Source organism: Chrysochloris asiatica, unplaced genomic scaffold (assembly GCF_000296735.1).
Source record: "Chrysochloris asiatica unplaced genomic scaffold, ChrAsi1.0 scaffold00330, whole genome shotgun sequence".
NCBI classification, from domain to species: domain Eukaryota; kingdom Metazoa; phylum Chordata; class Mammalia; order Afrosoricida; family Chrysochloridae; genus Chrysochloris; species Chrysochloris asiatica.
This window is the reverse complement of record NW_006408848.1, coordinates 1,178,692-1,203,723: the sequence shown is the minus strand read 5'-3', so window position 1 is coordinate 1,203,723 and position 25,032 is coordinate 1,178,692. Positions and strand designations below refer to the sequence as shown.

The following is a 25,032-nucleotide window of genomic DNA, read 5'->3' as shown; positions in this document are numbered from 1 at the left end:
TATGAGTCAAAACTGACTCGATGGCACTTCACAATAACAACATTATTATTTCCAAAATGAAGATTCGTCTTAAGAATTATAGTGTATAGAAGAGAGGAGTAAAGACCATTGTTAATGATTATGGGATTTTAGCTGAGTGCTAAATACTTCTATTTGTTAATTTTGGACAGTATTGACATTAATCTTAATGAAATTCATTCTAATGGTAAACTGAGGTCAGTGTTTTGGTTGGCTTTTAAAAATTAATGCACTGGTTTAGAAACTTAAAATGACATCTTCTGTCTAATGATGGACTAGCCCATTTGGACTGGTATTGCCAACAAGTCTTTTACGGATTGCCTCAACCCCCCCTCCCTAAATATATTGTAAATTTTAATCTCTGTGCATATGGTTAGAGTCCCATTTGGGAATGGATTGTTTTATTTATGTTAATGAGGCTAGATTACTGTAGGATGTGTCTTGAGTCAATTTCTTTTGAGATATAAAAGTAATTAAACCAGCAAGCTAGGAGGCCGACTCTGGGGAAGAGATGCCAAGCAACATGAAGATTGCCTAGGAGCGACAAGGAACTTCCTCCCTGACTGACAGAGAGAAAATCGTCCTGTAAGACCTGTATATATCCTGATTTCAGATTTCTAGCCACCTCTACTATGACCAAATACATTTCTGTTTGTTAAGACCACCACTTGTATGGCTCTAGAGAATAAGCACTGGACTGTGAACCACAAACTCAGTGGTTCAAGCACATCATCTGCTCTACAGAAGAAACATGAGGCTTTCTGCTCCTGCAAAGATTTATAGCTTTGGAAACCCTATACAGGGTTAGGGTTACTATGAGTTAAAACCGACTTGATGTCACTTAACAAAAGCAACAACAGCGACAACAATAGTTAACTAAGGCAAAGTACAATGATTTAAAATAGTTTCACCTTGGTGTCATGGAATATCAGGAAAGAAATAAGAATGTTATAATAAAACATGTGAAGAATCAAATTCTCCTATTTTTTCTAATAATTGCTTTTGCAAATAAATTAGGTTTCCCTTGTCAGCCTAGATAAGAGTTGTTATTTATTTTCTAACATGTACATTTAAGTAATTATAGAGCTCAAATGGGTATTTTGAATTTTGAACCATGGACTATCAAGATAGAAAGTAAAGATTCTAGTCATTCAGGCTAACTTTGTATTTAAAATCAACTTTCAAGGACATTTTCCTTATTTATTCTTGAAATTGAAAGAAGATAAGTTGTTTCAAATTCAAAACTCAATCAATAATTGTTATTCCAACCATATTAAGATTGGAATATAAAGAAGTCAAGGATTGTGAGATGTTATCTTAGATGATTGGGTGCTTCTGGCTTTTTAGACAAATGGATTTTCTCTAAGCAAGGACTCCTGAAAAGTTAATGAATTATTATCTATCTGGTTGTTCTTTACCTTTCCTTTTTCAAAATCGTTAGAAAATTTTAAAAATACCCTGAATTTTCTCCTAGAAGACTGGTTGTTGTTTATAAGTGCTTTCAAAGTTGGTTCCAACTCATAGCGACCTAGTATAGGGTTTCCAAGAAATGGCAGGTTGGTTTGAACTGTGCCAGCCTTTTAAGTCAGCAGTCATTTCTTTTTAAGTTTTTATTGTGAATTGAGTGATAGCTTACATGGAAGAATATCAGTTTTACACCATTGTTTCATTGAAATGATTACAATCTCCTCCATTTGTCATCATTCAACAGTATTTCCTTCTATTCCCTCTGTTTTTTGGTTATTTTGGATGTACACAAAAACACTCAGGAATATATAATAATTTAAACAACCAAAGGGCACATTCTGTAAGCCCAGCAGTGAGTTCTTTTCCTACGCCAGGACTCAAAAGACAGGTATGTAAACCAAAATCATTTTTAAAAACTTTATTGAAGTATAACTTCCATATAATAAAGTGCCAGTTGATAACAGATATATACACTTAATCCTTTTTTTCTTTTCTTTTCTTAAATTATTGAAATATAATGTTGCTGTTATTAAGCGCCATTGAGTCAGTTCCAACTCACAGCTAACCCTGTATAGGGTTTCCCAGGAGCACCTGGTGGGTTTGAATTGCCGATTTTGTGATTTTGTGATTCGTAGCGCAGTGATGATCCTACAGTGCCACACCAGGAGTCTGATGTATAACATACATTCAGTAAAATGCTCGTTTAAAAAACCTGTTGTCTTGGAGTTAACTCTGAATCCTAGTGACCTTATGTGTACCATAGTAGATTAGTATTCCATTGTGTTGTTGATGAACAGTATTCAGCTATTCAAATGGAAGCTTCTGTGAATATTCTTATATATGTTTTCTGGTGGAATTTCTGGATTATAAGGTAGGTGTGCTTTTGTTGTTGTGTTCTGACTCATAGCAACCCTACATAGGGTTTCTGAGCACAGTTGGTGAATTTGAACTGCTGACCTTGTGATTAACAGTTCACTATGTGTCCTGCTCTGGTAGCGTAGTGGTTACGAATCGGGCTGCGAACCTTAAGGTCAGCGGTTCGAAACTACCAGCCGCTCCGCAGGAGAAAGATGAGGCTTTCTACTCCCGTAAAGATTTACACCCTTGGAAACCCTGTACAGGGTCGCTATGAGTCGGAACCGACTTGACGGCACTTAACAACAACAACAATGTGTCCTGCAATACCACACTAGAGGTCAGGGTAGGTGTTTGTTGTTTTTGTTAAGTGCTGTTGAGTCATTTGTAGATATTGAGAAACAAATTCCTAATGTGCGTGTACAAATTTGCACTCCCGTTAGCAAAAAGAATTGATTGGTGGTCAGTCATTTCAAGAGGTACCATATGAGCAAGCACCAGTGGTATTAAAGGAAGATGTCCAATCAGCATTGGTCTATATTAAGTAATATGGAAGATAGCTACCTGGCCAAAACTATTGGAAGAGATCCATATTTGTGGCCATTATAAAGAAAGGTGACCCAACAGAATGCAGACATCATTGAACAGTGTCATTAATGTCACATGCGAGTAAACTTGTGCTGAAGAGAACTCAAGATGACTGAAGCAGTACATCTATAGAGTGCTGCCAGAAATTCAAGCTGGATTCAGAAGAGGGCGTGGAATGAGGAATATCCTTACTGACGTCATATAGATTTTGGCCGAAAGCCGAGAATGCCAGAACAAGGGACACTGAGTGGTTTAAAATCAGGAAAGGTTTACACCAGGGTTGGATCATATTACCACACTTCAATCTGTACGCTAAGCAAATAATACAAGAAGCTGGATTATATGAAGAACGTGGCATCAGGATTTGAGGAAGATTCATTAACTACCTAAGATAGACAGATTATACAACGTTGCTTGCTGATGAAAGCAAAGAGGTCATGAAATACTGATGAAGATCAAAGACTGCAGCCTTCACTATGGATTGCACTTCAATGTAAAGAAAATAAAAATCCTCAACACTGTACCAACAAATAACATTATGATAAATGGAGAAAAGACTGAAGTTGTCAAAGACTTCATTTTCCTTGGATTTACAATCAATGCTCATGGAAGCAACAGTCAGAAAATCAAATGATGTATTGCATTAGGCAAACCTGCTCCACAAAATCTCTTTAAAGTGTTCAAGAGCAAAGATACCAGTTTGAGGACTAAGCCTGACACAAGCCAGGGTATTTTCAATGACTTCATATGCATGTTCACTCACAAGCTGCTCCTCAGAAACCCTATACAGGGTTGCTATGGGTTGGAATCGACTCAGCAGCACTTCACAACAACAACAACAACATATGCATGTGAAAGTTGCACAATGAGTAAAGAATACCATAGAAGAATTGTTACATTTGAGTTATGGTGTTGGAGAAGAAAATAAAAAGTTTGACAGAAGAACAAACAAATCTGTTATGGAAGAAGTACAGTCAGAATACTCCTTAGAAGTCAGGACTGCAAGACTTTTGTGTTTCATACTTTGGACATATTATCAGAAGGGACCAATCCCTGGAGAAGGACATCATATTTGGTAAGGTGGAATGTCGGTGAAAAAGAGGAAGACCCCTAATGAGATGGATTGACACAGTGTCAGCAGCAACAGGCTCAAGCAAAGTAACAATTGTGAGAATGGCATAGTTTGAGCAATCCATAGGATCACTATGAGTCAATACTGACTTGATGGCACTTATCAACAACAAAAAACAAAAGCTTAAAGTTAACCATCATTCCTTGTCCTTATTGAAATAATATGAAAAGGAGGAGGGAGAAAAAACTAATTATATATGTGAATATGTATGTGAGTTCACAGTTGGATATATATGCCTACTGCTATGGAGTCAATTATGACTTGTAGTGACCCTATAGGACAAGAGTAGAACTGTTACATGGGTTTTCTGAGACTGTAAAGCTTTATAGTAGCAGACAGTTTTATCTTTTACTGATAAGGGATGGGGGGTTTTAAACCATCAACCTTGCAGTTAGAAGCCCATTGTTTACCTCATTGAGTCACCAAGGCTGCTTTGGACATATTGATGTTGTTGAATGCTACCTGTTGGTGGTGGCTGTGTGCCGTGGAGTCGGTTCCGACTCATAGTGTGACCCTGTGCAGGGTTTCCGAGGCTGTAAATGTTTACAGGAGCAGAAAGCCTCATCTTTCTCCCACGAAACAGCTGGTAGTTTTGAACTGCTGACCTTGTGGTTCTTAGCCTGATTCGTAACCACTACGCTACCAAAGCCCAGAATTGGAACCCCAATTCATAGTGACTCTGTATAGGGTTTCCAAGGAGTATCTGCTTGGCTTGAACCAGCAACCTTCTTGTTAGCAGTCCAGTGATTATCCTATACATGGTGGTGGTGGTGTGCCGTGGAGTTGGTTCAAACTCACAGTGACCCTGTATAGGGTTTCCGAGGCTGTTAATTTTTATAGTAGCAGAAAGCCTCATCTTTCTCCTGTATAATAGCTAGTAGTTTCGAAGTGCTGACCTTGAGGTTAGCTGGCTGAGTTGTAACCACTATGTTACCAGAGATCCTTTATCATATATATATGTTGTTGTTGTTGTTAAGTGCTATCAAATCGATTCCAACCCATAGCAACCCTATAGAGGGTTTCCAAGGAGTGACTGGTGAGCTTGAACCACCGACCTTGCAGTTCAAACCAAGTTTGCAGTGTAGCGCATTAATCCATAGTGCCATACCTGGACTCTTATTCTATATATAGTGAGGACTAATCGTTACTTCGCCCTTGATGCATAGGGCCTAGTATAATCTGATACGCTAGGGAAATGGTGCCATCTTTTCAGTAAAGACTAGTTTTCATTGCTGGCAGGTTGTTCTTGTTGTTATTAAGTGTTGTCGAGTAGGTTTCAACTCACTGTGACCCAGTATAGGGTTTTTGATGTTGTAAATCATTGTGGGAACAGAAAGCCTCATCTTTGTCCTGAGGAGTGGCTGGTGAGCCACCTAATTACTGAGAGGTCCCTCTGCAGTAGATGTCCTTTGGCGTACATCAGATAAGAAGAGCTCTGGTAGCAGAGTGGTTGTGAGCCAGGCTGCTAACCTCAAGGTCAGCAGTTCGAAACTACGAGCCGTTCTGCTGGAGAAAGATGTGGCTTTCTGCTCCTGACCCTACACAAGGTCTCCATGAGCCGTAACCAACTCCATGGCACATAATCACCACCCATGTAGATAAAGTGTACTACTGGTCCTAGTTCTTTTTTCTATAGGGACAGTTTCTCTTCACCTGGTCTTTCAGGGACAGTCTTTATGACATGTAAGGCTACAGCAGTTCACTTTTATTTGGTGCTAGATATTATGCAGAATCATCTCCAAACCAGGCCCAAATATTCTCAGATAGCTGGTCATAAGAAAATCTTCATGACACCATTGTTGGTGCCTTGCAGCAAGAAAGGAACCAGAATCATCTATCCATGAGGATCCCTAGTGGTGCTATGGGTTAAGCTTGGGCTGCTAAGAGCAAGGTCAGTAGTTTAAATGCACCAATCACTCCCAGGGAGAAAGATGAGGCCATCTACTACTGTCTTGGAAACCCAGAGTAGAAGCAGTTCTACTCTGCCCTATATAGGTCACTGTGAGTTGGAATCTACTTGATGACAGTGAGTTTGGTTTGGTTTTGTAGACCTGCATGAGCCTGATCTCTTTTACACCATTGCTTTTGGGTGATGGATTGCTTCTGCACAGACCCAACCTTAACGCTTGGCAAGTCAGATAACATTCAGATTGTTTAAGGTAGCTCAAATCACATGGTCACTTGATATCCTTTAATCAAGTTCTGCCAGGACCTCCTTGAAAGCCAGGAACTATTTATCAAAAGACCAGTTGTTATCTGCAGAAGAGAGTGTGGCTCTTTTCCAGAACCCTAGAGGTTTGGGCTATGATTCTTTGGATCCTGTTAGATTCAGCTAATTGGATATGTTGGGTCATAAGATCAAGTGGTGTAACAACTTGTGCTGTAGCCTGGACTTGTTGCAGAACCTTCTCTTGCTCTTGTCCCTATTCAGTTGGGCAGTCTGTGGGTTACTCAGTAAAAGGATTAGAGAAGCATATCTAAATATTAAGTGTTGTTTTCAGAATGCAAAGGGGCTCATGAAGAGTTATCCCTCTTTTGTACATATTAAATACACTTCAAGGTACAGCAGCTACATTTCACTGTGACAGGGACATCACAGTATGTTCCAGACAGCTGGATTGCCAGAATCTTTACTGAGGGTGCAACCCTTGATTTTTTTTAAACTTTTCTTTTCACATCAAGCTTGCATGGGTTGAAGACATCCAAGAGGTTTGCTGGAGTCCTAATGTGGTGCTATAGGATAAGCAATGACTGCTCACCACAAGATTAGTGTTTCAAACCCACCAGTTACTCTTTAGAAACCCTATACAGAGTCCCTCTGAGTCAGAATAACAACAAATAGGTGATCTAAACGCATAGTCTTAAGTGCCACATCTAAGAAGGGGCTTCCGAAAGTTCATGGTGAAAATTAGTTATCTTGTAATTCCATTTATCAGCAACAGTAGTTTGTTACTTTTTCTGGTCCAGTTAGCATGGTGTAATGAATGCAGTTGAACCAGTATGGTGATTTGTGGGAAGTGAAGACAATCAAGATCTCTGTAGAGTAGATCATGATGGCAAGGAGAATTGTTAAAGCCGTTGGAAGAGTTCCTTTAACTTTACTAGAGAAAAGCAAATGTTCTTTGCATATTGGTAAAACATTTTCCATATTTACAACTGCATAAAGCTACATAAGATGTGGCACTGTGGGGTAAAGCACTGGACCGCAAGGTTGGTTTGAGCCACAGGTCAGCAGTTCAAACTCACCAACTGCTCCTTGGAAACCCTGCACAGGGTCACTATGAGTCGGAACTGACTTGACAGAAACATTTTGTGCTGGGAGCTAGAATTGCTCCACTAAAAGTTCTTCGGTTGTCAAAGCAGCCATTTGACATTCCTTCCTGATGATAATTCTGTATTAGAGCTTCCAAGCACTTGGTTTGTAGAAGGCTTCAGTATACAGTGGGAGCTTTTGCTTCATTTTGAGTCTTGACATAAATTCAGCTTTCTTTTGATTTCATTCTAGCCATTAATTAATATGCAACATAGAAAACTTTTCCCCAAACACGGTGTATTTGGAAGTTAGTTAGAAAACTACCTTAGCAGCCCAGGGAGGGCAATTTTGCCCTCAGAACTTGCTTGGGTATTACATTAATGGAAACTGGGGTACCTTGACCACCTGGTGATGAATCAGACCCCTACCAAGGTGGTCAGAGGGCCTCAGAACCAATCACATAATCTTTTCTAATCTGCAGTAACATACCTACCCCAGTTATGGTTGTTTTCCTGTTTTAATAGTCTCACTGATGAATTAATTTGTCACTAGCCATGGTTTTCTGATGATTTCCTTTGTTCTCTAAGTTCTGTCATTAGTCATGTGGCTATCAATCCTTTGGATACCTTTATGTCTTCCCTCATCCAGATAATTTATTTTTGTCCTGTTTAAAACTTAATAATGGGATCACAATAAAATACACTAGAATTTGAGGTCTGTTTTGGGGATTTGTCTTCCCCTAGAGTAATCCATAATCATTCTCCAAGTTTTATCTGCTTTCTGCGTAGACCAAAGAGGTGAGTTAAATAGGCCCGGGATAGGAATTGTTGCCCATGTATATTTCAGGTTTGTGGTAGTGGTAGTTAACAACAACTTATCTATACAGTTCTTCCATGGATGTGTTTTTCTGGGAGGAGAGGAAGGCACATTTTGTGGGGAGGTAGTAACTTCCTGGTAGTGAGGGGAACTTTAGTGTCTTCCACTTGGCCATTCCTAGAATAATAGCTCTTTTCCTTCTTGGTCAGAAAGCCAGTGTGGAAATTCTGCCCTAGGCTGCCGAGTGTATTTACTCTAGCAATATATTCATAAACTGTGAACATAACCAAAAGTAGGGTCCATGGATCCTAGTGTAAGATGGAAAAGGCCAAAATTTCTTGAATCACCAAGCCATAATAACATTTATTTTGGCACACCATGGCATTTTAGATTTTAGGATTTAATCACTCAGTTAATAACTGAAAGGTCAGCAGTCTGAAAGGCCCCAACCTTGAAGACCTTATGGAGTGTAATCCTACTCTGCACGCCTGGTGCATCAGCAATCTACTGCAGCTGGCGTTTACCTTTTCAAAAGTAGGAAGGTAAGAGTTGTTTTTGGTGGTGGTTGGTGGTGGTAATGTGCCTTGATGTCGGTTCTGACTCATAGCGACCCTGTGCAGGGTTTCCGAGGCTGTAAATCTTTATGGGAGCAGAAAGCCTCATCTTTCTCCAGTGTAACAGCTGGTAGTTTGAAACTGCTGACCGTGTGATTAGCAGCCCAGTTTGTAACCACTATGCTACCAGAGCTCCTTTTGGAGGGAATCAAATCAAGTAAACTGCGTATTTGTTACGCTTTTGTTTCCATTTCCAAGATCTTGACTGCTACATCTCAGTATACTTCTAATAGGAAACTCTCTATGGTATAGCTGGAGTCATGGTGTGGTGCTGTGGGATAAAGCACTGGATGGAAAGGTTGGTTTGAACTGCAAGGTTGGTGGTTCAAACTCACCAGCTGCTCCTTGGAAACCCTATACAGGGTGGGTATGGGTCAGAACTGACTCAATGGCACTTAACAACAACAAAAACAAAAACAAGTGGGCAGCTTAGGGAGAGCAGGTAAAAGAATAGAATTCTTCATGGGTGGTATTCTTCTGCAAACTTGTGTATGCAGAGTTTGTATTTATATTAGGAGAGGTTTATTTTCAGATATTCTTAATGTTCTCAAACCTGGCTCCTAATGAGGAAGAAGAAATAAACTTTATCATAATTGAAATCTTATTTCAACTATGAAACATAATTTTGAATGTGAAAATTACTTGTGGAAAAAGAGGTTGTAAGTAAATGTTTATTTATCTCATGAGAAATCTCTTTAGTCTGTGAAGAAATTCCAGACTTTATGATTATTTTTTCTTTGTAAGGTAAAACTGTGAGTATAATGAGTTCCTCTGAAACACTTGATCTGCATGCCTTGTATTGCTTAATTTCAGCCACTTTTGTTGCATAGAAATGTTTTTGAAGTAGCTTTCGGCTCCTAGTAACTTCTCTTAATAGTTGTAAACAATCGAGAATGCTTTATTCATATTTTCTTTTGCAAACTGATGGCAATGGACTACCTGGTAGTGGTAAATTAAATTTGAATATAAGTCTCTGGTTGTTGAATTAATGTCTTCAAGTAAAACTTTAGACAAAAAATTATAACATTTGCTGTTGGTCAGATTTCCCTTTCTCCCACCTTTCTCTGGTTCTATTTTAACCACTCCCCAAATCTTGTTTTGTAATCTGTTCTTAAATCTAATAAAAAAAAAAAATACCTCTTTTCTAAGTTACACATGGGGAATTACATTCATATCCTGAAGCCAGTATACTATGGTTATTAATGGAATTAATGTTCTTGGAGACTACTCATAAACCTAGTTAAAAACACAAATTAAACAGCCTGTGTCTTGGTATAGGGTTTGCAAAAAACTTCAATACCAATTAGGCCAAGTTTGAATTGGATCAATGGTGAATAAAGAAGTATATACTATTATAGCCTTTTCTAACCCGAGACTAGAAAAATTAGATGGTCCCAGGCTACCACTACAGATTGTTTTGAAGAAGAATACAGTGGAAGGTTCCTGGTAGAATGAGAGGGAAAAAATTGTAGAACAAAATTCAAATTCCTAAAAACGGACAGACTTACTGAACAAATAGAGAATAGAAGAATCCCCAAGACTAGTATCCTAAGCTACCCTTTGAACTTGGTACTGAAGCTATTTCTGGAGGTCAGCCATATTATTGCTTGGTATGCAACAGGGTTGTATTCTTTCACCATACTTATTCAACCTGTATGCTGTGCAAATCATCCGAGAAGTTGGGTTGCTAACATCAAGATCGGCAGTTCGAAACTACCAGCTATTCTGTGGGAGAAAGATGAGGCTTTCTGTTCCCATAAAGATTTATAGCCTCGGAAACCCTGTACAAGGTCGCTATGAGTCATCGGAACTGACTCCACGGTACTTAACAACAACAATAACATATTTAAATTTCAATTAAAAAAATGAAACAAAAAATTCAGTTCCTCAGTCATACTGGGCACATTTCACATGCTTCCTATTGTAGTGTAGTGGTTATGAGTTAGGCTGTTAACCTCAAGGTCAGCAGTTCAAAACTACCAGCTGTTTCATGGGAAAAAGATGAGGCTTTCGGCTCCTGTAAAAATTTACAGCCTCAGAAACCCTATACAGGGTCGCTATGAGTTGGAATGACTCCATGGCACCCAGTCACCACCAAAGCTACACATGGTTATGAGACCATACAAATAGAGAATATTTTTAGCATTGCAGAAGTTCTGTTGAACTGTGCTGCTCTGTGCTCTACACCATCCTACCTCTCATCCCTCATTCGTTCTTTTCTTCCTCAGTTTTGCAGCCTTGACCATAACTCAGTTGTAGTAGCCCACTGACATGATTAAACTTTGGACCTTGTTATCATCTGGAACTTATCCCCTCATAAATAGCTCTCTGACTAGAGTTTCCTACCTGTCTTTTCTTAAGTTCTTTTACTTACTCAACCTCCGCCTCTTCATTTTCCTACTGTTTGCTTCCTCCAGGTTTTATTTCTTTAGTCAATCTTGACGAAAATTCATTTTCTGAAAAAAGACCAGACTTACAGGACTGATAAAGAAGAGAGGAACCCTATGGCTTTCCAATGTGCTCCCGTTTTTACCCTCTTTCCCTGCCCTACCCTGGTGCTCAGTCTAACACTGGCTATGAAGCCATTTGCATTCTCTGCTGCTTTTGCCCCATTGCTCAGTGTTGCTGCAGAGAATCATCTATCTTCCAACAGGTGCCCGCATAATTTCTCATTCTCATTTGGAAATTCAATTCTGCATGTCAGTTTTTCTGTTCATTCTTATTCATCTCTCTTTCTTTCCTCCTAGTGGCTGCTATAGATTTTCACTCCCTGGTACTCTACTCTTCTCTCTTGAGCTTATACTCAGCAAATGACCACATCACTTACACTAAGAAAACCTAGAGACATTACAGCATGAACCCCCTGGACTTCCTTCCCCTCACCTTCACACTTATCCATAGCCATGTCGATTCTTCATTCTTTCCTCAGGGAAGAGGCCAGATCCTTTCTAAGGTCCACTATTTCAGGGGTTTATCCTAAGCCCATCTTCCATTGCCAGGCTTTGATCAGGTTTCTCCTATACTAAAAACTGTGTTTTCATGGTTGTCCCTATCCACTCCTCTCCTGCTCTGAAAAACTTCAATCATTTTCAACTCCCTGCAGCCTGGCCCCACCATCTGCTACTCTACCACAACTGCTCCTTTTGTGTCGCGAATGACCTCCAAATGCCAGATTTGTGCTCTGTAGTATCATTTGAAGTTGCTGTCATTCCAACTTTCCGGAACGTTCTTCTATGTTGATATCCATACCATTGCACTCTCCTGGTTTTTCCCTTCTTGCTCCAGTTAACTTCCCAGAATCCACTGCACTATTTCCCCATAGTCCTTATTACAGTGAATTGCAATTCTTTATGAGAATTTGGAGCCTGTGTTAGTCAGAACTTCCTCATTTAAAAATCCTTAGCATCTAGCCCGATGTTTGGTGCACATATTATTTTAGTAAAGCTATTGAACCTCTAGTGAGAGTCTGCACAGGGAAGAAAGAGCTTGTTTTTGAATGTCTTGCAATACACTCTTGATTTACACATGTGTGGTTATGAGTGGCCAGATGAAATCTCTAATACATATTTGGGAGCTCACTGTTTGAGGTACATTTCTTTTGTCCACAGAACAGCCAAGTGCGTCATTAATACCACTGTTGTGTCCTCATTGCACAGTTGCATTTTGCAGATTGGTCCTGAACTCAGACCTTCGCACCTGCCTCCTCTAACTGATGGGATTCCCCACTTTGCCTGCAGAGAGATTCATGAAACTTCCCAGATGGTCTTGGTTTTGTCAGCAGCCAAGAAACATTAAAAAACAACTTGTTTTTAAATCACATTTATTTTCTAACAAAGTGGAAATCTATAAAATTGGATTTGCTGCATTATTATTGATGTCATTTGAAAATAAATGATTCGTTTAGCTATTGATAAAGCCTGGCTATGTCCTGGGAGACACAAAGAGAAATAAAATATGATAGCCAGAGGTTTGGGCACTGCAGGATAAGCAAGGTTGGCAGTTCAGACCCACCGCTGCTCTTGGAAACCCTATACAAAGCTGATATGAGTCGGAACCGACTCAACGACACACAACAACATAAGCTATTAGGAAAAAGAACATATGCATGCATTTAATTCTAATGCTGGTACAATGTGACAGATGGACAAAATTGAGAGATTTCATGGACTGTTTCATGAAGAAGATAACTTGGGGAGGACCTTGAAGGATGAACAATGATTTCAGTAGGCAGAATGTAGGGAGTGAGGATGGGGCAATTAAGGTTGGAGTGAGAAACATAAAAAAAGGTGATACAAAATGTGGCATGTGTGGTTTCTATAATAGTTCAGATTGCTTTAAGGCAGTATAGGGAGATAAACATGAAAGGGCTCATTGAAGCCAAACATTGTTGCTGTTGTTATTATATGCCGTCGAGTAGGTTCTGACCTGTAGCGACCCTATATAGGGTTTCTGAGGAGCAGCTGGTGAGCTTGAACCCCCAATCTTGCAGTTCAAATGGCTTTGCAGTCTGGCTCATTGTTGCTGGGTACTAATTCTGACTCATAGTGACCCCATGTGTCAGAGTAGAACTGTGAATAGGACTTTTTTTTTGTCTGTAATCTTTACAGAAGCAGCTTTCCAGGCCTTTCTCTCACAGAGTACCCGGGTGGGTACAAACTTACAGCCTTTTAATTAGCAGCTGAGCACGTAAGCGTTTGTATCACCAGGGCTCTGTAATCAAATAATATCCCACTTCCACTAGACTCTAGAGGACAGAATAAAATTACTCCTTAGGATTTCCAAGACTGTAAATCCTTAAGAGAACCAATAGCCTCATCTTTCTTCCATGGAGCAGTTGGTGGGTTTGAACCACTGACCTTGTGATCAACAGCCCACTGCTTAACACACTGTGCCTTGAGAACCCAAAGGGCTTGAGGACCTCAACTGGTAACCTAAATAGTACAGCTTTAGGTTACCAATTGAGTAACCTAAATAACAACATGTTACCAATTGGCACCTAACAACAACAACAACAACAACAACAACGAGTGGTTGGTAGGATTGAACCACCACCATGCAGTTCAAATCTACCTTGCAATCTATTGCTTATCCTCTAGTGCTACTTCATATCACTATATCACAATGTGTATACAGTGATTTGTGTGTGCCTGTGTGTAAATAAATCTATTTTGGTTTTGTGTGTATGTGTGTGTAAGTATATCTGTCCTGGTTATTCTAGCCACTTTTGTGACTTTTTGTTGTCAAGTGCCATCAAGTTGGAACCGACTCATAGCGACCCCATGCACAGCAGAATGAAATGATGTCCGATCCTGGGCTAACCTCACTACCGCTGCCACACTTGATGCCATCAATGATGCCACCTGGCTGAGCCATCTCGTTGGGGGTCTTCCTCTTTTTCTCTGACCCTCCATCTTACCCAGCATGACATCCTTCTCCAGCGACTGTTCCCTCCTGACAATGTGTCCAAAGTATGAGAGATGAAGCTTAGCCATCCTGGCCTCCAAGGAGCACTCTGACTGCACTTCTTCCAAAACAGATCTATTGGTTCTTTTGGCAGTCCATGGCACTTTTAGTATTCTCCTCCAACACCACAACTCAAAGGCATCAATTTTTCTACGATCTTCTTTATTCACTGTCCAGCTTTCGCATCCATATGAGGTTATTGAAAATACCATGTCTTGGGTCAGGTGCATCTTAGTCCTCAAGCTGACATCTCTGCTCATCAACACTTTAAAAAATTCCTGTGCAGCTAGAAACTATTTATAGCTTTCAGGTGTTTTGCTGTTTTGCTGTTTACTCTTTCCTCCCAGCACTATGCATAGCTCTTAGCGTAGATGGCTCTATCCATATTGTGGCTCAGGACACAGTTGGTTTACTGGCTTTGTGCTTAGCTTTCATTGGGGGTTACGGTCAGGCATAAAGCTGACTGTTGGACTGTAACTGGCCCTCATTCCCAGATCCTCCTCCATTTGTTTTTGTTGGTACTGTCATGGAGTTGATTCCACCTTATGTTGACCCTGTGTATGTCAGAGGAGAACTGTGGTCTGTAGAGCTTTCAGTAGCTTTGTTTTTAGCATTAGATCTTCAGGCTTGTCTCCTGAGGCCCCTCTGCATGGTTAGCAGTGGAGCGTATTAACTGTTTGCATCAATTAGGGACCTTGATGTGCAGAAAGCTATAAAGAGTACTCGATATTTGAGAATCAGGGTAGATACATACCTTTCCTTTTAAAGTCATAGCCTGAGAATTCTCAGAGGGAATTTCTGCTCCTAATGTTTGTGTTGACTGATAAAAAGGGAAATGGTCATTTGTATGCTTTGTTTTATTAAAATTCATTCTTGGTTATTTTATTTTTTTGGTTGGGACTGCAAAATAATGTTATAAAGTGTTGACAGTCTTGTAGAGGTCTGCAGTGTGGGGTCTAGCTGCCATGTTTCAATTTATGAAATTCTGGGACTAACATTTTTCATGGGGAATAAGAAAGGATGAGCTGTTTTGCAGTTTGACCTCTTTCAATTTCTGTTTAGTAATTTTTAGGAGTTTTGATGTGGTGCTGTAGGATAAGCACTGGACTGCTAACTGAAATGTTCGTGGTTCAAACTCACCAGTCACTACTTGCAAATTCTATGCAGGGTGGCTGTGAGTTGTAACCAACTCGAAGACATTTAGCAACAACAACAAGACATCTGTAAGTTCTTTCTCTTTTTAGTTTACTTTGTTAGATAAGAACATACAATTAATCCAACTCTAAAAGATCTTTTATGCAAAATATGTTTAATAAAACTACAGCTCTCTGTGAATAAATGATAACGAGATCCAAAAAACACTGGAAATTTGGAAAGACAAAAAAATAATGGTAGAGAGCTATGTCTAGCAGTCTTGTTTCTAATATTTCTGTCAATCTAATATTTCAGGGGAAATGCATTAATCAGTCTTGTCCTTGTCAGTGAAGTCATTGATAAACTTAACCTACTGAAACTTTCAAAAATTAAACAAAGCAACAACAAAAAGCACCTAACCTACTGAAATTATAAAATATATACATTTTGATACTAGAAAATATGAGGGGGTTTCAGAAAATTCATGGAAAAATGGAATTTTTCCATGAACTTTTTGAAGTCCCCCTGTACAGTTGTTGTTGTTGTTAAGTGCCATCGAGTCGATTCCGACCCATAGCATCCCTGTATAGGGGGGTTTCCCAGGAGCAGCTGGTGACTTTGAACCATGGTCCTTGCAGTGCAAATGGCTTTGCAGTCTGGCGCATTAACCTACAGCGCCACACCAGGTGGGGTGTGAATAAGTAAATAAAAACCACGCCAAGTTGCATGGGATGTGTGAAGCATATTGACTGGAGGGGGTACTAGGAAAATCTTGGGTAATGGAAATGTTCTAGATTTGAATCACGTTTGTTAGAACTCATCAACTCATCAAACTGTATGCTTCAGTATAAATTATACTGCAATGCAAAAAAAAAAAAGGAAATCATCCTACACTCTCAGTACCCAGAGGACAACTATGGTTAATATTTTATGTATTTCCTTCTACGTTAGTATATGTAAAAGAAATTGAGATCTTATTGTGTACAGAGTACAAAATAAGTAGCCTGCTTCTCAAAATTAGCTTTATATCTTGAGCATTGCCACATGTCATCAACGATGCTTTAAAATATAATATTTAATAGCCACTTATATCCATTATCTAACTATACCATAATTTTACATAATCAGTGTTCTATTGTTGTATATTTAGATTATTTAGATTCTTCACTTTTATAAATAAGGCTTATAAACTTAATTGCACACACCTTTTCCTTTTGTGTGAATGTCACTTTAACTATGCTACACTTCAGTGTAATGCAAGAACATGTCTTGCTTCATCCATACTTCCATCCATCTTTCACCTTCTTATGTTCTTTTGAAGCAAATTCTGGTCATTTTATTTCATCTGTACATATGTTTCTCTAGACCAGCACTGTCCAATATAATTTTCTGTGATGACAGAAAGGTGTTTTATCTGATGGCACTAGCCACATGTAGCTTGTTGTTGTTGTTGTTGTTAGGTACCATCGAGACAGTACAGATTATAGTGACCGTATACATAACAGAACAAAACACTGCCCAGTCCTGGGCCAACTTCACAATTGTTGCCACACTGTGGCAGCCCATTGATGCTGCCACTTTGCCAATCCATTTCACTGAGGGTCTTCCTCTTTTTCTCTGACCTTCCACCTTACCAAACATGGTATCATTCTCCAGTGACTGACTGATCCCTCATGACAATAGTTCTGAAGTATGAGAGACAATGTTTGGCCATCCTGGCCTCCAAGGAGCACTCTGTCTGCACTTCTTCCAATACAGATCTGTTTGTTCTTTTGACAGCCCATGGCACTTTCAATATTCTCCTCCAACATCATAACTCAGATGCATCAATTCTTCTACAGTCTTCCTTATTCACTGTCCTGCTTTCGCATGCATATGAGGTTATTGAAAATATCATGACCTGGGTCAGGCATGCCTTAGTCTTCAAGCTGACATCTTTGCTCTTCAACACTTTATAAAGGTCTTGTGCAGCAGATTTGCCTAATGCAATACGTCATTTGATTTCTTGACTGCTGCTTCCATGAGTGCCGATGGTTGATCCAAGAAGAATAAAGGCCTTGACAACTTCAATCCTTTTTGCGTTGATAAGAATGTTGTTTATTGGTCCAGTGGTGAGAATTTTTGCTTTCTTTACATTGAGATGAAATCCATACCAAAGGCTGTACTCTTTTATCTTCATCAATAAATGTTTTAAGTCCTCTTCACTTTCAGCAAGCAAGGTAGCTTAGCTATGTGTATTTGAAATGTGGTTTGTGAGACTGAGGAACTAAATTTTAACTTTAATTTTAATTAGCATAAATAACCACATGTGACTGATGAGTGTGGTTAATAGAGAGTGTACCTGGGTTGTTTGTCACTGCTAAATACATATTCTGCTCATTTTATGGACGGTATTGTTGTTAAAGGAGCTCTGGTAGCGTAGTGGTTACAAATCAGGCTGTGAACCGCAAGGTCAGTAGTTTGAAACTACTAGCTGTTCTGCACGAGAAAGGTGAGGCTTTCTACTCCTGTAAAGATTTACAGCCTTGGAAACCCTGTACAGGGTCGCTATGAGTTGGAACCGACTCCACTGCACATAACCACCACCATTGTTGTTAAGTGTCATCGAGTTGGTTCTGATTCACACACAGCTAACTCTGCATAGGATACAGTGCTTATCCTACAGTGCCACACCAAAACTCCATGATGATATGTTGTTGTTGTTGTGAAGTGCCGTAGAGTTGGTTCCGATCCATAGCAACCCTGTATAGGGTTTCCGAGGAGCAATTGGTGAGCTTGAACTGCCGACCTTGCAATTCAAACGGCTTTGCAGTCTGGTGAATAACCCATAGCGTCACACCAGGACTCCCCATGATGATATTACTGTTAAGTGCCATTGAATTGGTTTCAACCCATAACGACCTTGTATAGGGTTTCTGAGGAGAAGCTGGTGAGCTTGAACCACTGACCTTGTAGTTCAAACGGCTTTGCAGTCTGGCACATTAACCGTGAAGGCTAAATTAGGTAAACTGGGATTAGGTCAGGTCTTACTCTAGAACCTTGGACTTTTGCTGTGTCACTATAGGATAAACACTGGACTTCAGACCACAAGGTTAGGGGTTCAGACCTACCAACTGCTCCTGGGAAAACCCTCTACAGAGTCGCTATGAGTTGGAACCGACTCTATGACACTTAACAACAACAGCTCTAGAACTTGAGCTCTCAATCTTTTCTGAAATGGTGGTGGTGGTGGTTTAGCAATGACATAGCTAAACCTGCTGTATTCCAGGCACTATACTAGAGGAGCTCTGGTAGTGTAGTGGTTATGTGTCAGGCTGCTAATCTCAAGGTCAGCAGTTCTAAACTACCAGCTGTTCCATGGGTGAAAGATGTGCTTTCTGTTCCCATAAAGATTTACAGCCTTGGAAACCCCATACGGGGTCACTGTGAGTCGGAATCGACTCCATGGCATATAAATATCACCACACTAATATGTTAGTTAAGGAGCTCTGGTAGCGTAGTGGTTACGAATCGGGCTGCAAACCTTAAGGCTAGCAGTTCGAAACTACCAGCTGCTCCATGGGAGAAAGATGAGGCGTTCTGCTCCCGTAAAGATTTACAGCCTCAGAAACCCTATACAGGGTCGCTATGGGTCGGAACCGACTCGATGGCACTTAACAACAACAACAACAATGTGTTAGTTACTTATTACATTCTCATAATGGCTCTATGATGTACATGTTACTGGAATTCTCATCTGCTAAATCTATCAAGTGATTTAACCAAGACCATACAACAAATTATCAGAATAAAAATTTAAATAAAAATCCAGAGTTTTAATTACAGGAGCCCTGGAGTCCAGGTGTGGCACTGTAGGATAAGCACTAGACTGCTAGCCACAGTGTTGGTGGTTCAAACCCACCAGTCACTCCTTTGAAACCCTTCACAGGGTCACTATGTGTCTAAACCAGTTGCATACCACTTCAGAACAAAAACACCAAAATGAGACCTGATACTGGACTGGTTATGCATTGCCTTACTAACCACAAGGTCAGCAGTTTGAATCTACCAGCTGTTCCTCAAGAGAAAGAGGAGGCTGTCTGCTCCCATAAAGATTTATAGTTGCAGAATACAGGGTCCAACTACACAGGATCACTGTGAGTTGGAACCAACTCTACATTATCTCCTGCTATATTTCTGTTTAAACACAAATGATGGGAAATTATTAGGAACCCAGACATGTTTGAAATTATAAATCTAAATTTTACCAAGTGAGTTTCCAGGGCTGTTGGGAGAATGAAATCATTAATTCTTGAAAGCACTTTGAAAACTTTTAATACAAAAAACTGTTACTATGCTAAGTGTTTGTTGTTGGCAAATGCCATCGAGTCGGTTCTGACCCATAGCAACCCTGTATAGGGTTTCTAAGGAGCAGCTGGTGAGCTCGAACCGCCAACCTTGAGGTTCAAACTGGAATTGCACTCCAGAGCATTAACCCACAGCACCACATCTTCACTTGTCTGTAAATTCAACTGCCTACTGAAGTCCTGGTGTGGCGCTGTGCGTTAATGCACCAGACTGCAAAGCCTCTTGAACTGCAAGGTTGGCGGTTGGAGCTCACCAGCTGCTCCTTGGAAACCCTATACAGGGTCGCTATGGGTCGGAACTGACTTGATGGCACTTAATAACAACAACAACTGTCCCTAAATGCTTATTTGTGGTTTGTATGTCAACTGTTCTAAAACAGAATATATTCCTTATAGGCCTTATTCTGAATATGACACTTTTATTTAGAGTTATCTACACATTGTAGAAATCCTCTAAGACACCTGTTTAGGAACTATTCTATCTAAAGTACATTGTGCAGTTACTAGATTGTTTTTCTCTTCTATGTTATGAAAGATTTGTTTGTGCTGACAAGATTGACTGCTGTAATGTGCTCTTGGGAGCGAATGCCTCAGAAGTGTAACAACTTACCACGAAACCTGAGTTTCTGTGCACACTGAAATTTTCCTACTTGGTATGCTGGTCCATCAGCTGGAAGCATAAAAAGCTTACAGTCTTGGGGGCTGCTGTTCCCTCAAGTCTACTCCTTAGGATCTGACCTGCTCACTTTGAAAACCCAGGTGGCTCTGGAGCTGGCTGGTTCCACTCCTGGCTGCTGCTTCAGTTTAACATGCCAAGTTAGATCTGTGGCTCTCATTCAGTTCCAGAATATAAACTGGTCCCTAACTCAGCACATGAGAGAATTGGGCTGGCTAATGAAACAGTCCAGGAAATGTGTCTCGTGCTATTGCAGCCCCATAAAGCCCACCACTAGCCCACCCACCCTCTGTAGTACCTCTCACATCAACCTCACTACACTGGATTGTAGTGAACACAGTGTCTGTGAATACATAGCAGTGAATGCTTTAGAAAAATTATCAGCAAAGACTTGTGATAAGATAAGGTGTAGTTCATATTTCTACAATTCAATGGAGAGAGAGAGAAGGAGAATGAATAGGGAAAAGGAACAAAGAGAGGGAAAGAGAGGCAATTGGCGAGCCAGCTCAATCCAGTAAGTGTGGGTGTTTTAGTGTATATTTTGTGGGGCAAAATATACAATATTACTGCTCAATATCTCATCTTAGTGCAAATGGTTACTTATTAGCTTTTCATTTTAAAAGAATGATGATTTTAGCAGTTTGTAAGTAAGTCTTCCAAGACTGAACTTTTTTTCAGAGATTTGCAGTCTTTAGTTGAAGATAATTTTGCATACTGTTTCTTAAACTACCTTGGTCCAGTCAATAGATTGAAATAGTTTTATCCAGACATATGTTCTTGTATGTACATTTGTTGTTGTTATTGTTAAGAGCTGTTGAGTTGGTTCCAACTCATAGCTACTCTGTATAGCGGTCCCGAGGAGCATGTCGGTAAGTTTGAACCACTGACCTTGTGGTTCAAACTGACCTTGCAGTCCAGTGCTTATCCATTGTGCCATACCAGTATCTATATGTATATATATATGTTGTTGTTAGGTGCTGTCTAGTGGGTTCCAATTCATAGCGACCCTGTACAATTGTTTTTACACTTAAGCACATTGCTGCTGCCACTGTACCAATCCATCCCATTGGGAAGCTTCCTCTTTTTTGCCAGTCCTCCATTTTACTGCACATGATGCCCTTCTTCAGCAGCTAGTCCATCCTGATAACATGTTTAAAGTATGAGAAATGAATTCCCACCATCCTGGCTTCTAAGGAGCATTCTGGTTGTACCTCTTCTAATACAGATTGTTCTTCTGGCAGTCCATAGTACTGTTAATATTCTTCCCTAATACTGTAACTCAAATGTATCAGTTCTTATACTGTCTTCCTTATTCGTTGTCCAACTTCCACATGCATGAAGCCATTGAAAATACCATGGCTTAGGTTGGAGCACCTTAGTTCTCAAACTGGCATCTTTGCTCTTGAACACTTTAAAGATGTGTTGTGCAGCAGATTTACGTAAGGCAATACGTTGTTTGATTTCTTGACTGCTGCTTCCATGTGTGTTGATTGTGGATCCAAGCAAAATGAATTATTTGACAACTTCATTCTTTTCTCCATTTATCTTGATGTTATTTTTTTGTCCAGTTGTGAGGATTTTTGTTTTCTATTCACTCAGGCGCAGTGTCCAGTTATTCGAGGCATGTAGTTCAGTATGAACAATACCACTTTTAACAATTAGTGACTTCCTTTCTGAATTGTTGGATGAGAGCCATCAGCAGAGGTGTTTTAAGTGGTTTACATTAGTCTGATATGACTATGTGATGCTATTCTAAAACTGAGATACTTAGCATGATGAAAGCTAAGTGTTGAAGAAGGTCTAAATCAAACCTCCAGTGTTGACTCAAACTTGTCCCCAATCCTTTTTGCCTTCCTAACAATAAAGCCTGTAATTCAGAGCTGTGATTTCTTGTGAACTTTAGCCATCCTCAACAAACAATAGAAAAGACAAGAATATTAGTTTTTGAAAATTATTAAAGAATCTTTCCCTTATTGTGATGTTTTAATTGATAGACAAATCTGCTGCACAAGATCTTTTTAAAGTGTTGAAGAGCAAAGATGTCAGCTTGAGGACTAAGGTGTGCCTGACCCAAGCCATGGTATTTTCAATAACCTCATATGCATGCGAAAGCTGGACAGTGAATAAGAAAGACCGAGGAAGAATTGATGCTTTTGAGTTATGGTGTTGGAGGAGAATATTGAAAGTGCCATGGGCTTCCAAAAGGACAAACAGATCTGTGGTGGAAGAAGTACAGCCAGCGTGCTCCTTGGAAGACAGGATAGCCAAACTTCGTCTCCCATACTTCGGACATATTGTTAGGAGGAGTCACTGGAGAAGGATATCATGTTGGTAAGGTGGAGGGTCAGAGAAAAAGAGGAAGACCCCCAGTGAGATGGATTGGCAAAGTGGCAGCATCATGGGCTCAAGTGTGGCAACAATTATGAGGTTGGCCCAGGATCAGGTAGTGTTTCATTTTGTTGTGTCGCTATGAGTTGGTTCTGACTCGACGGCACTTAACAACAACAACAATGCATCAAATAATTTAAAGCTATGTTTGATGACCCCTGCTATTAGAATAATTTTTGGAACCAACTGTGCCAAAATTACGTGTATGTGTTCTCACACACAATATGTTATTGTAGTTCCTTGAATAGGAGTCCTGATGAGTCAGTGGTTAAGTGCTTGGCTGCTAATGGAAAGGTCTGTGGTGGTTTGAACCCATCAGCTGTTACATGGGTGAAAAGACCTTGCAATCTACTCTTGTAAAGATCACAGTTTAAGGAACCCTATGAGTCGGAATCCTGGTGTGATGCTGCAGGATAATGTGCTAGACCACAAGGTTGGTTTGAACTGCAAGGTCAGTGGTTCAAACTCACCAGCCGCTCCTTGGAAACTCCATGCAGGGTCGCTATGAGTTGGAACTGACTTGATGGCCCTTAACAAAGAACAACATTGGCAGGTCTGCTCTGTCCGATAGAAATGCTTTGAGCTGGCATTGCCTGGCAGGCACACAGAAACAATAGTATTCCTAGAAGATTGTTTGTGAGGGTGGTAGCATTATACTAATTGAACATAGTGAATTGTATGTGAGGCTTTTCTAAATTGATAAGGATTAATTCCATAAATCCAAGTAGAATTTATTGAGTGTCCTATATGCCAGGTTCAGGAATTTAAGTCCCTCTTGTATATATATATATATGAATATGTTTTTCTACTTATAATTTGAATACTTATGACTGTTATTTGGGCTTGCTGTCTAAATTCAATCTTTATCTAGGAATTCCATTTAGGAGTAAGGTATACATCAAGAGTCCTGGTGCGGAGCTATAGTAGGTTGATTTGGGCCACAAGGTCAGCAGCTTCAAATCCACTGTCTGCTCCTTAGAAAGCCTATACAGGGTTGCTGTGAATCAGAAAGGACATCTATCATTTTAAGTGGACCCAAATGAAACTAAAATTTGCATAAGAAAGTAAAATATGCCCAAATGTACATGTAGTTCATATCCGAACTAGTGAAGGAGCTCTGCTCTGGTAGAGTACTGGGTTAGGAGTTGCTCTGCTAACTGTTAGGTCAGCAGTTGGAAACTACCAGCTTCTCCTTGGAGGAAAGATGGAAAGATTAAGGTTTCTGCTCCCATAAAGATTTATAGCACTGGAAACTATAGAGGGTCACTGTGAGTCAGAACCAACTCCACTGCACACAACCACCACCACCACTACTAGTGAAGGTAAATGTTAAAATAAAATGCAGTTATATAGCAATTTAAAAAGAGTTGGTATGTTCTTTAGAGTAGCAATGTTTATATTAGTTTTATATTTGTATATGAGAACTTAAAAAAATCTCTCTTTTTTTTTTTTTTAAGGGGAACATCTAAGTAAGACTTCCAAGTTAGGCTTTAAGGAATGTTTTGCCTTCTTATAAAGCAGACAAGAAGAAACAAATAGACACATGTTAAAATACTTTCTGCATCTTGACCTCTTTTGAGCTATGTATAGAGAAGGGCACATGTGGATGTTCCTTAAATCCAGTCTTTCTTTACCTTGGATGGAAGTTTCATATTTAATTGTTACTTACTTCAGTGAAATGAGTAATTTGATTTTTGGAAGCATGTAACCACATAAAACATGCAACAATGAAAGAATCCTTAATGTATGAGTAATGCATTTCTGGGAATGCAGTCTTGATATTCCATATTTTCCATTTCTAATTGTTGATGTGTTCTACTTGTTGGTTGCTCTGCTATAATAAATAGCACATAAGAAAAATGAACTGAATAAGCTTCCTTCTCAACTGAGGAAATAAAACAAGGATGCGACTTCTTAGGAAGTCAACTGTTACCTTTCAGGTAGATGGGGGAAATGGTAGTTTGAGGAAGTTAACGTAAAAACAGAACGGAACCTCAAGGTGCACTGACATGATCTCATATATTGGGGCTAAGGGCTCAAGGATGAACTTTGGGTGGTTCATTGATGAGGAGGCAGTTGCCTGGAGTGCAGTAAGACTGCTTTAGGACATTCGTGATGTGACGTGAGATGGTTGGAATCTGGCCATTAATTTGTATTAGGAGGTGATTAGGAGCATGGGTTCCTGATGTGGTGCTAGAAGATAGGTACTGTACTACTAACCACAAGGTCAGTGGTTCAAACCCACCATCCGTTTCTCAGAAACCCTATACAGGATCGCTAAG

General features: G+C 39.8%; 1 protein-coding gene across 1 annotated transcript in view; it reads left to right on the top strand.

Moving 5' to 3' along the window:
• The window catches only part of EPB41L4A (erythrocyte membrane protein band 4.1 like 4A), a 376,777-nt gene that overhangs the window by 98,584 nt on the left and 253,161 nt on the right, over nucleotides 1-25,032 (top strand). The window lies entirely within an intron of this gene.